A 12,522-nucleotide genomic window follows, 5' to 3' on the forward strand; every position below is an offset into this window, starting at 1 on the left:
TAGCTGGTCTTGAGGATGGGCATGCGGTTTTCCTTATTTAGGTCCCTCCTGAGCCGTCCCCTTCTGAGTTAGTGCTACTATAGTCATGCTTAAATAAAATAACCACAATTAATCTTCTTCTACAACCTCTTTTATTAGAAAAATAAATAAATTACATGTAACATGAGCTAATGATTTTTTATTTGGTCCTCATCTTTAATCTCGTTTAACTTTATTCTTCACTTGTAAAATACAATGTGCGGATCCTAGGGCTAGGGCCCTAGCCCTAGAGATTTACTTTAGTCATTATTATATCAAGAGCACCAACTTTCAAGTCATCATTTTTTTTTAGACCATGGGAATAGACGGTAGTTAACAAAAGCAGAGGCTTTTTTAAATTTATGGTCCACGATTTAACCTTGGAATATAAATTAAATTGTTTAATAATGTAAGGATTAACTTTATAATTTATTCTTAATTTTAGTTAAATATTTTACTTGTGTTTTACTTGTTTAAGAAAATATTGAACCTATATGTGAATGGGAGTATTAGAATATAAATTAAATAATCAAATCTATAATTTTCTATCAATTTAAAATTTTGAAATAAGTCATTAAATCATTATGGTTCTTAAGAGTTAGCTCAATCGGCTAGTAATCACGTTTCATAAAGCAGATGTCATTAGTTCAAATCATCATTCCTTTTTTCATTTCCTTGTGCGAACATTATATATATATATATATATATATTCTAGGCTTTTTCATGCCCAAAAATAGAGAGTAAAAAAGTAATCTCATACAATACGTTGAAGAGTCCGCTCATAATGAATTGTCCTTGCACACATGCCTTACAAATCCAAATTCTTACTAAAAAAAAAAAACTAAAAAAGAAAAATACTATACCACTAATATATATTTTTTATTTTGTTATACTAGCGTGATCGGGTGTAGTAGCTTTTGAATCAATCCTTGTTAATATTTGCTTAGATCCGGTCACATATCACAATGAAAGACCAAACATAAGCCTTTACAAGTTTTGTACTTTTGTTAGCTTTGGTGCAAACTGCAAAGAATGACTAATGGACATTGCTTGCCCAAGGATGATACTCGTCAACTCCAAGGACTAAGACAAGGCATAAAATCTCTTTTACAAAAACTGTGATGTTAGTTGTAAGATCCCATTAAAATTTCTCTAATGTGATTTATCGGGTGATAATAATGTGGTTTTAAGGTTGAACATGATACAAGGAAAATGAGATGAACATGTCACTTAAGGTTGAACATGACATTTGGTAAAATCATATCTCTTATTTCTCGGATGATTACATCTCTTCGATCTCATCCTCACCCTCTTGGAAGGATAAGAAAATTCACAAAAGTGCTAACTTTTGCGCCCATCATATGATATATTGGGCCACAACCAGAGTTCACTCATGCATTCTTATATTTTTCTCTTCCCTCTACACCCCTCGGATACTATTTTCTTCAAAATTGAATCGCACCAATTTTTTTTTAATTAAATCTATTAAGTTTATATTTCCTTAAATCATGTATGAGATAATCACATATTCTAAAGACATTCTTCAATTTAATAGAATAAATTTATTTCCTACAATCTAAATTAAATTAAATTATAAAGGACGTTAAAAATGAGGTTATATTCTATGATAGGAAAGTAAAATTTACATAAACGATAAAGTAAAATGTTGCAAGATCCAAAAGGTTAACGACAAGATCCAACAAAAAATGTCTCATTATCATGTTTTCTCTCGAACTCTCATTATCATGTTTTCTCTTGAACTCTTTTTTTTTTTTTTTTTTAAATGGTACGAACTTCTATGTGTTTGATACATTTGGTTTTACTTACCAAAAAAAAAAAAAAAAAATTGGTTTTATAAGGAAGTTCACAGTCCATCACATGCCCTTGTTTGGTTTTTTTGAGTTGCGCCATGTTACCTCTATACATATGTAGGCTACAAGGAAAAAATTTAAGAGCTCATAGACACTAAGGCATGTAGACTCGGGTGGCCTTAGCTTTTGCTTATATAAAGAATCTTAGGTTTATAAATAAATTTTATAAAAAATAAAACAAAAAATTATAACATCATGTGGCACAATATAATTGGAAATTAAATAAATTAAACATTTGAGAAACCCAATCATATTGTGCCACATCATGTTATAAAAGTTATTTTCTAAAATTTATTTGTAAACCTAGCATTTTCTTTTTCTTTTCTAAGTTTAAAGAAAAAATACTGTCACACCAAATTATATCAAATTTTAGGGGGGGTGGGGGGAAAATTAAAAAACCAATTAACTTTTTAAAAAAATAAAAATTGAAGGGGTGGCTGGCGTGCCACCCCAGATGGGCGGAGGTGGCCGCGCAGTCACCCCCAGCCCATCTTGGGTGGCTGGTGAGCCACCCCCATGGGCTGAGGTGGCCCACACAGCTACCCCTAGGCCATGCGGCCACCCCAAATGGGCTGGTCAGCCCTCATGCACATTCTTCAAAAAAAAATTGAAGAAACTTATATAATCTGGCCGGTGTTTTCGTTCTTATTTGAGTTGGTACAATAATCCTAGGTAGCCAGTTTTGATTGGCATGCACAAAGGAGCTGGTTTACACCAGCTCCGTATAGAAGTTATTCTCTTTATACACCATATCAAATACTGATTTATTTTCCTGTATAGGTTGATATTGTTATGTATTTAGTATTAATTTTTAGATTTCATTTTTATGGTGTTTTCCATTTTGACACATCTCATTCTAGAATAAATAGATTTTTTTTTTTTTTTTTTTTACAGTACTAAATACACTTGACTTGTGTATAGTTTTATTATCACAATTCACTTTTATATAATTTTCTTTGGTTATTTCTACAATAGTAGTTGCTAAAAATGACAAATAAACAAAAAAAAATAGCCTTTTTTCTTTTTTCTTTTTTCTTTTTTCTTTTTTTATAAGGATAAGGTATGATTTCCACAAATTATTTTTGTTGAGGATAGGAGGAAAACATTGACTTTTTTTCTTAGTGACTAGAGTGGCCTTTGACCATTAATTATTTAAACTTTTAAAGTAGCAAAATATAAGTTATCCTAAGCAATTCAAATATTTTTTTTCTTATTGATTTCTTCAAAATACGTTATCTCTTATACTTTCAAAATGGATAATAGATATTATAGGTAGCGAATCTGGCCCCTCATCAATTCTCATCACTATTAGATTGTTTGATTTTTGTGGTGTTGATTGTTCGTTGCAAGTTGCAACATTATTTATTCTTTGGCCATCTTTGTCCATGCAATGACCTTGTTAATCATACCATATTCTTGTGCTAATTGAGTTCATGAATCCTTAATATTATTAATTATCATTCTTTATTTTTCTTCGGAGAGGGTTAGACATTGAACCGACCAACATAATATTTAAATATCTAAATCATGCGCTTTCACTGTTAATTAACGATGATTATGTTCCCCGCTTTTAGTTTTCATCACTTTAGATTACATCATCATTATCAGTTGTCTGACAAAAACCGCATAATAAACACATAAATTCACGTCATAACTAATCATCGATTGATATGTAACATACCATTGCAAAACCCGTGATAATTCGATGAGGTAAATAAAGTTTTCTCTTAATTAAATGATTACATCCATAATCTACTGCTAATTCAGTTTATGAATTATTACTATTATTATTATTATTATTATTCGGAGATGGTTAGACTTTGGACCGACCAACAAAATATTTAAATATCTTAAATTATGCACTTTCACTGCTAATCAGCCATGATTATGTCCCCCACTTCTAGTTTTCGTCGCTTAATTTGGACCTTTTTGTATTATTTAATGCTTTGAGAGCGTGATGTTCTATTGTTATGGATTAAACGTGTCGGCATAAGAGTGATACACATACCAAATTGGTAAAATTACTTATTTAGTGTCTAGGATTTGCAGTTGATCCCATATTGATCCCTGAAAGTATCAAAAGTATCCCATATTGTCAGCTATTTGACAAAAACTATCGGATATACGCATTAATTCATATAACCATCAATCACCGATTGACATGTGATATAGTTGATGAATATTTGGTCGGTTATAAAATTATAATCTTACTTGTAAAGTAAAAAGAAAAATGGGCCTCGGCCAAAGCTTTTGCCAACATCAACCAGTAGCTCCATCTCTTTTTCAATTGGACTGGCTTGAGTCATCTTGATGCGCAGATTTCAATATGTATCATATCGTCAAATGGGTCGCTTCGAACCAAATGTTTGGAAGCATTCCTAATTATTATCTCATTTTATGTTTTTTGGGTTTTAGGAGCGAAAAAGACTCTTTTGTAACCCCTCTTCCTTATGTAGCTTGGACAAAAAAAAACACAAAACGTAAAAGAAAAATGGGGTCCACCGTGAGGGGCATCCTCCTTTCACATGGGAAAAGTGGCCAATCACCCCTTATTAGTGGGTAACGGTCGGATAATATATTTACCATTATGAAGTGTTTAGAATTAGATTATACCAATAGAGTTAAACTCTTTTATGGAATTACCAAACTAGTTACCTTTGTTTGATGAGACGTGGTTCTTAACTGATTAAGCTATTTCTTGGAGGAACATGATCCTCTCAAATTTAAATAAATTAAAAAATATCTAATTAATTATATTAAAGGGATATTTTTGTTTTTTCAATTTTTGAGTAGACAAAAATACATTTCCAATATAATTAACTGGATATTCTCATGTTCAAATGTACTGGAGATGATCCTAATTCTCTCTTGGAGACCAAAAAAAAAGGTATTAGTGACGCTTTTATAACAACTTTTTTATATTTTTATTACTTAAATATTTAGGAATTTAATTTTGAAGGGGACGTAGGTCAAATGTTCCAGCTGAAATACTTGGAATAATTCTACCACTTTTGCTAGGAGTAGCCTTTTTAGTGCTAGCCGAACGTATGAAAATGAAGAGTATTTATTTAGTGCATTTAGAAAGATAATATTGTCTTTTTCTTTTAGGGACAAATTTATCCTTTTAAATGTACTAAATAAAAATGAAATTGAGATAATCCGCTTCGGGTCAAATGCTATAGCAATTACATTCTTCATAAATGGAAGGAAAATGATATCTCACGTTTCTAAAGGTTACTGTTTTTATTTGTGTTAACATGTAAAGCATGGATCAAAGATAATATCTCAATAAAGAAGAAGTACAAATAGTCAAAATGAGAGGATGTAAAAGGGCAATCATGGATACCTTGCGTCTCCAAATTTTTTATCTTTTCTTTTTAATTTTCTTCTGACAAGCAAAGTATGACTCAAGAATTTAATTATAAAAAAAAAGGAAAAAAAAAAAAACTACAAATGTAAAATTTACAATTAAAAAGTCTATAATATCATTAAATATACCAAATCGAATAAGGAAATCATTCTACTTAACACCTCAATAGGACCATAACAATAATGAACGTACAGTAAGAAAAACAACCCGTTTCCCTATCTTAAACCATTGAAATTACTAAAATAACCCGTTGGAATGCCGTTCAGACGTTCACCAACAAAAGAAATAAAAAATAAAAAATCTTCAAAGAAATACACATTAATGCTCTACTCAACTACACTGTTTATCCCAGAACTACATCTGGTCAGCATATACAACAACAATTCTCAATTTACATATAATCATATGCCTTTTCAGTATCTAGTGTGCAAAGAACACATGGTTTACTTGTCTATCAAGGCACTCATTAACAATGAGAACATAATCTAGAATTTACTTACCTCTGATGAAAGCCTTTTGCTTTATGAAGCAGATAATAGACCAGTGATTATTCGCTATAGCTTAGGAGAAGCAAATGTTTGGCTTCAAGATAGCTTAATCCCATCTGCTGTCGATCGGAAATTGATTTGCTTTCACCTAACACATGAGACAAAAAGAAAGAAAGAAAGAAAGTTGTTGTCAGACTAAGTTTAATTCTTAAACTTCAGTGTCCTCCATTGAATTCTAGAACACTTACAAGTGCCAAGCTGCAATTCAAGCATCAAATAATGCAAACTTACTAACACTTTTTCAAAAGTGTACAGAAAATATATGTGAAAACTCAAAAAGACCACCCGCACAAACATATAATGCAATCTTACTTTTTAAATCTATTATTGTAACCAGAGTTGGCAGTCCCCTCCAATCAAACATGTCGAGTTAGGTTAGATCAAATGGATGAAACACGTTGGTGTCGCACTTAAATCTAAATGGGTTAATTGGGTTGAATGGGTCGTATCGGGTCACTTGCACGCGTGTTCGGTTTTAATGGTCTTGCTCATTTAACTAAATGGGTCAAGTTCGAATTTACTCTTGTCGAGTTGACAGGTCAAACGGGCTAACATGAAACCTAGGGCCGGCTCAAGCCCTAGGCGAGTTAGGCCCTCGCGTAGGGCCACCAATTTAATAATGCCCCCAAAAAAAAAAAATTTGGGCAAAAAAAAAATTTATTTTGGACCAAAAAAAACTTTATAGCCCAAATTTTGTTAATAAGGCCCAACAAAAAAAAATTTCATCGAAATTTAAGGCCTCAATTTAATAAGGCCCCAATTAATAAGCCCACTATAAATTCTAAAAATAATTCAAGAAAAAAAAAAAAAAAAAAACCAACAAAGCCTTAAAGCTTTACACGCCTAAGAACATTCCCAATGGAATAACCAAATGTTACTTTTATCTAAAATGGTTCTTCAAATGTTTAAAAAACCTCCTACATTGGATTAACAAAAAAAAAAAAAAAAAAGTAAAATAGATATTTAATTGGAAAAGCTAAAAAAAAAAAAAACTAAATGTAGCAGCACTTTTCAAATGAGCTATTTTATTTTTTGTTGTTTCTCACTTGTTTTCTCATTTTCCCAAATCTTTTCCTATTTTTTCTCTCGCATGTTTTCTTTTTCCCAAAACTTTTCCCTTTTTTCCTCTTACATGTTATCTTTTTTCCCAAAACTTTTCTTACTTTTAATAATATTTAAATAATATAGATAAAAATATAGCTAATCGGATGTAGGAAACTTTTAAAAATTAATTACCTAAATTAGATAAAGTACGTTTTGATAAGCCATTTTGCATAAAAATTTGGCTCCTCCATTGGGAATGCTCTAAAGCCTTTAACGCCATCAACACGCCTACACGTGATCAACATTCTCTTTCTGGCATTTCTTTGTTTTTGGTGAGAAATTCTCATCATTACAAATAAAATATTATTGATTTATTTCCTATTTTATTATCTAGGGATAGGCAACGGCCAAAATCATAGACTCCATCGAGTATAATGCTGGCTACCATGGGCATTTTAAATACCACACTGTCTCTCTATCTACCACTCTACCTCTCCTCTTTGCTCGCCCTTTTATGAGTTTCTCTTCTCTGCCTATCTCATCTGCTAAGTGCTAATTTTCTCTTCCTCTTCGAGTCTCTTGTTCTATCTCCAAGAACTGCTTCATAATTCATTTGCCAAATCAGGTTTTATTGTTCTATTTTTGTGATTTATTTTATTATAGTCATAATTTTTTTTTGATAAATTGTGTTTGTTTAATTTGTTAGTATTTTTAATTAAACATGTCTACTAGAAAATATGCATCTGGATATGAAAAACTTAAAGAGAGAGAGAAAGAGAGAGAGAGAAGTAGACAAATTGATTGAATCTCAAAGATGAGCTCTAAATAAATTTGTTATTAGCAATAAACAAAATATTGAGGATAATTTAAGTGAAAAACTCATAAATGAACAAAAAACTCATCTTAGGTAGGATTTTATCAATTTTAATTTTGAAAAACTTCTTTCTGCAGAAGCAACTGTAACATGTATTGTCCATAAAATTCTATAAGCGATGCATGCATTTGGAAAAGAATAAAGTCTTTTTATATAATTTAATATGTCAATTGGAGCACTTTCTTCTATTTGTAAAATTTATTTTAAAACTTTTAGTTATGAAAATAAATCTAAACCATCAAGATCATGTTTTAGGAAACCTTTTAGATTAAGACATTTATTTTGCAAACCATCATCATCTATAAATTTTAATTTCTTAAAATTAAATAAAAACCAAACATATTTTCGTATATTTGAAATTGTTTAAACCTACTTTGAATTGAAGAAATAGCTTGATCTACTATATATAAGAAGTAATCAATTCTAAAAGATTCTTCAAGAGATTGTGTTGTCTTGTCATTAGCATTCTCATCAAACTGTTTCTTTCTACGAATTACACGTTTTTGACCAAAAACATGTTCCATTTCTATTATGGTTGCAATCTCTTTAGATGTAAATTGTAGCAGAGCCTCTCTTATTTGTGAAGTTTGAAATTTTATTGCTTTTATACTTTCAATTTGACTTTCCCAACGTGTTTGTGATAATGGCTTAAAAGTTAAACTTGACACATTATCTAATAATATTTTCCATCGTTTTGTAGATGATGAAAACAAAGTATATATACGTTGTACAATTCCAAAAAAAGATATAGCTTTAGGACATGAATTAGCAATTTCACATAGTACAAGATTGAGACTATGACAACCACAATGTGTGTGAAATACTTTAGGATTTATATCTAGTAGTCTTTTTTGCACTCCTCGTTCGTTTCCCTTCATATTAGATCCATTATCTTAGCCTTGTCCTCGTATATCACTAATGTTAAGTTCAAGTTTTTTGATTAACCCAATCATTTCAATAAAAAGACATTCTCTAATAGTATCATCTACTGTTATAAATTCTACAAAATGTTCTTATACTTTTATTGGATTTTCTGAAATATTAACACATCTTAGAATGAGAGACATTTGTTCTTGATGGCTTGCATCTGCGGTACAATCAAGTATAATTGAAAAATATTTTGCTTCTCTAACTTTTTCAATAATACTCCATTTTACTTCTGTTGCTAACAAATGTATCAATTCATTTTATATATTATGTCCAAGATAATGATTATGAATTTCCTCATCTTTAATATGACGAATATGCTCTTGCATTACTGGGTCAAATTTTGCAATCATTTCAATTAGACTTCAAAAATTTCCATTATTTTCTTGGTAAATCTTTTTATTTTGTCCTCTAAATGCCAAATTATTCTTACCTAGATTCTTTATTACAACAATAATTCTCAACAATACTATTTTCCAATGATATTTCTCTTTGTTAATTTATTCTTGGACATTTTTATCAATTGTTTTATTTTTTAACAATCTCATTTCTAAATCAATCCAATCATTCATGTTAGTAATATGTTCATTGGTTGTCTCATGACTTTTTAGTTTAGCACTAAGATTTTTCCAGTCATTAGTTCCTTCATTAGCTAGTTGCATTCTATTAGGTTTTGAATTAAATTACTTACAACAAAAATAAAATACTCTATCTACATCTTTTGAATAGACTAACCATTTTCTATTATATTGCTCCCTATTTGATAATTTTCGTATATAATATGTATTAGAAAAATGCCTAGAGTTCTCATCTTTAAGAAAATCTAAAGTATTATATATCTTATTGGATCATTTTCTACTAATAAATCCCTTAATTTTGCATCAATATTTTTTCATAATTGGCCTGGGTTATAAATATTTATAACAATAGAGTTAGTTACATCAATAATATTTTCATTATCTTCTAATTCTTTTTGATGAATTTCTTATTCATTTATGAGTTTTTCACCTAAATTATCCTCAATATTTTATTTATTGCTAATAACAAATTTATTTAGAGCTCCTTTTTGAGATTCAATCAATTTGTCTACTCTTTTTTTTAAAAAAAAAGTTTTTCATATCCAGATGCATATTTTCTAGTAGACATGTTTAATTAAAAATACTAACAAATTAAACAAACAAACACGATTTATCAAAAAAACAAAAAAATTATGACTATAATAAAATAAAGGGAAATCATATAGAAAATCCTTAGGTCGACGTGCTTTTTGTAAAAACTCCCTGGGTATTTTTTTTTTTTGAAAATTTAGTCCCTTGGTAACTCAAAACTACTAGAAACTCCCTACCGTCAATTTTTGTTAACTACCGTTACTTGAGTTAAACGAACCGTTTCACTTAAGTCCACCTCAGTAGAATTTTTGTATCCTACGTGTTCACATTGGACACGTAGGATATAAAACTCATCGTTTTGGACCATCCAAAACGGTGAGTTTAGCTTAAACTTGAGGGCTTCTATGTTGATACCCTCAAGTTAGATCTGAGGAAAAAAAAAGGCACACACCCGATACACCTCAAGCCGGCAAGCGCCAACCACCGACGCAGACGCCACGGACGCAAAACCCGCCGGCGACAGAACCCACCGGCGACAGAGGCCACCGGCGACACTACCCACCGGTTATTTCAGTCATTCCGGCGTCTTTTCCGGCTAGGTTTCCGTCAAATCTCAATATTTTGAATCGGAAAAATCTGATTTCGATGAAGGTATTTTCTGGAATTTCTTTGTGGGTTTTGTTGATTGACTGAAATGGAAGCCTTTTATAGTAGTTTTTTGAATTGTTGTGTTGTGTTGGAAGCTTTTGGTTGAAACCCCATCCCCACGCTTTTTTGTCGAACATATGTCGAATTACTATATACACCTTTCAGAGGTCGTATTGGAATATTGTGTATAATTTATTGCACTTTTGAGCCAAGATTATTGCTGATTGGCAGTGGGTGTAGTCCACCTTGGTTGTGGTCCTGGAATAAGACAGTGGGTTTTTCATGTGCATTGGCAAGTTGGTCAAGGGCGATTTTTTCATCTGTATAACTATTGATTTTATTTTTTTGCTTCTCTACTCAAATGGTGGATTGCCAAGGACATGAAAGTAGGAATTGCATGTTTGATTACACTGCATATTTGCATGTTTGTAGGGAGCCGCCTATACTCATATACCATATCTAGCTGCTACACTAACAACTTAGTATTGTTTAGATTACAAATTGAGCATTACTATATCTGCAGGGGAATCACATTTTAAACAATGTGATTATCTTTTGTTTAGGGTTTTAGGGTACATTTTTTTTTCCCAGTATTGTTTAGATTACAAATTGAAGTGAGCATAATTTTTTGGCAAGCTTGATTTTATTTTTCTTTTATGAGCTTGATTATTCTCTCACATGTTAGTTATATATTGTTAGGTTCATATTATAAGATGAACAGGAGGAAGAAAGATTTCGGGGAAGGAGACAATGAAAGCGAATTCTACGATGGGAAGATGAAAAAGGTTTGTGAATTTTATTTAGAGAACCCCATCAGGGAACTGTGATTACTTCTAATAATTGTGGGTTTCACTGTAGAATGAACAGTCGACAGAATCGGCATCTATAATATCATCGGGCAAAGAGGATATGGAACCTGTGCAGTGTAGGTGCGGATGTACAAGCCCAATTATAACATCCACAACTATAAAAAAAATCCTGGGAAGCAATTCTATGGGTGTGCTATGTATGACTGTAAAAAGGTATTTGAATTTGGATAATCAAATTATCTAATTATCAAATTATTTCGTGCTTGTTCGTAATTATCAATTTTTTTTTGTGTAATTACAGAAAGTTGGCCAATGTCGTTTTTTTCAATGGTATGACGAAGAAACCTATGCTCGCGAAAGGGAGGTCCCACCTGGGCTGTATAAACAAGTTCATTCCCTGAAAGGTGAAGTGTCATTACTTAGGGGCAAACTAAAGATCCAAAAATATATGTTGGTTTTTCTGTTGGTGATTTGTGTACTGTTGATTTGTCTAAGGTTGATGGGACATTGAGGCATGGGAAGGAGGCAATTAGATTATTATGAGTGGAATAGACTATCTATTTTGTGGTTGTCACGGATATTGTTTACTAAGCTATGTTGTCCACAACAATATATGGTTATGGCTTCTATGTAACAACTATTTTCATGCATTGGAGGTTGGCTGATTACTTCTATGGAACGACTATTTCCATACATTAGTTTCATTCGTATGCGGCAATTTATGAGTATTGAACCCTACAGTAGAATTTGCAGGTAGAATTAATTTTGGGAAATCCACTAATACGATCCAGAATTGGTAATTGCCATGACCAAATTGGAAAATGTAATTCAATAACTAACAGTGCATGTTTAATGCTCATAAACAACATTCAAGTTAGGAAGCACATAAAGTCCCAAAACAAAAGATCCCCCAATTGTAGCAACGATAATACAAACAAAAGTCTCAAAATTAATCCCCCAATTGTTTTTGTAATCCCCCAATTAGTCCCAAGAGATATGGTAAGTGAGAAATGTGATCATTGCGTGGCACCACTTCCTCGGCTTCTTAGTACACGTGTGGCTATACATGTACTACCATGATGTGATGATCCCGCTCCTGCTTCCGCTTGTGGTTCATGTTGGGATCCAAAGACTGCGTTAACAAAAATAATAATTAAATGCGTTAAAAAAAAAAAACTTGGAAATCATTGTGAATATTACTTTCTTAAGCACAAGTATATGAGTTTTTTTAAGCACAAAAAAAAACTAGGATGTTACCTGTGACTGAGTAGCCCTCCGTGTACGTACACTTGGCTGTGATGACC

The sequence above is a fragment of the Corylus avellana genome, chromosome ca3, assembly GCF_901000735.1.
Source record: "Corylus avellana chromosome ca3, CavTom2PMs-1.0".
Taxonomy (NCBI): Eukaryota; Viridiplantae; Streptophyta; class Magnoliopsida; order Fagales; family Betulaceae; genus Corylus; species Corylus avellana.